Below are 1,500 nucleotides of genomic sequence, written 5' to 3'. Positions count from 1 at the left end.
CAACATGGGAGCTGATCCTAACTCCTTCTGGCTTGGCTGTTTTTTTTTCCTTTACCATGGTGTCTCCACCCACCGCGGTTTCACTTTTGCCATGCTCCAGTTCCAGCATGGCATCCTGCAGGCTCCGCTCCTTACCCAGCTGAGGTAAGTCTTTTCCACATATCCCCCCACTTAAGTTGCCTTGTGGTGTAACGGTTTTAGGATCTCAGTCATCAGTAATCTTGACACAGGTCCTGTGCCGATCTGTCACTCTCATCTCACTCTAGTTACACCTTGATAAAAAATCTGCAACTTTATTAGTTGCTATGAGTCTGTAACTAACACTGAATTTAGAAGGTTGTAGTGATAATGCCCAACGCTTAATTTGCACATTATCATGCTTAAATTTATTTAGCGATCCATGACCAATTTGAATTCTTGCCCCATTAAATAGTATCTGAAATAGTTTATGGCCCATTTTTTTGCCAGGCACTCCTTCTCAATAGTAGAATACCTGGTCTCAGTGGCATTTAATTTTTTACTAGCAAAGGTGATTGGTCACTCTACGCCTTTTTGATCCTGACATAGCACTGCGTCTACAGGAGTCTCAGATGCATCCATCTGCAGGATAAAAATTTTAGAGAAATCACACATTACTACTACCACATCATTACACAGGGCTCTTTTGATATCCTTAAAAGCTTTGTCCATTTGAGGAATCCACCATATGGGACCCTGGACCTTCCCCTTTATTGCATCTGTTGATGTTACTGCTTTTTCCGCGAAATGGGGAATAAATCTCCTATAATAGTTAGCCAGCCCCAGGAAAGATCTCATCTGTCACTTAGTCTGGGGCGGTAAATAATTTTCTATTGTCTCTATCTTACTGGCCAGCGGACATATGCTTCTCTGTCCCACTCTACATCCTAGGTAATTGGTTTCTTGCATTCCAAGAGCATATTTCTTGGGGTTGACTGTCATCCCTGTCTGGCGAAGTTCTCGTAGCACCTCTTTTACATGTCATAGATGTTGCCCCCAGGATTGCGAGTATATAACAATGTCGCTGATATGAGCAGTGGCGGGCATCATGTGCAGGGCAAGGATGTGGTCCATGAGTTGCTGAAATGTCACTGCAGCTCCATGTAGGCCAAACAGCATCCTCGTAAATTCAACTAGGCCCCAGGGCATACCGAAGGTGGTTTTCTGTTGGTCCTTCTCTGCCATAGGTATTTGCCAATACCCTTTTCAAACGTTGATTGTGGAAATATAACAAGCCTGGACTATCCTCTCTAATAGTTGCTCCAAATGCAGCATAGGAAATGCATCAAATCTGGCAATTTCATTTATTTTCCTGAAGTTGATACATATTCAAAGGGATCCCTCAGTTTTGGGTAGTATTACCATGGAACTTTGCCATGAACTGTGTGAAGGTACAATAATCCCTTGTGCCAACATCTTCTGTATTTCCTGACATACCCTTTCCTGTAAGTGATGAGGAATGGGCCTCCATCTTTCTTGGTT

At 43.0% G+C, this 1,500-nt stretch overlaps 1 protein-coding gene across 1 annotated transcript in view; it reads left to right on the top strand.

Annotated features, from left to right (window-relative positions):
- KCNK10 (potassium two pore domain channel subfamily K member 10) overlaps positions 1-1,500 on the top strand; it is a 145,215-nt gene that overhangs the window by 96,552 nt on the left and 47,163 nt on the right. The window lies entirely within an intron of this gene.

Source organism: Crocodylus porosus, unplaced genomic scaffold, assembly GCF_001723895.1.
Source record: "Crocodylus porosus isolate Cpor-Errol unplaced genomic scaffold, CroPor_comp1, whole genome shotgun sequence".
Taxonomy (NCBI): Eukaryota; Metazoa; Chordata; order Crocodylia; family Crocodylidae; genus Crocodylus; species Crocodylus porosus.
This window is presented reverse-complemented; position numbering and strand designations above follow the sequence as displayed.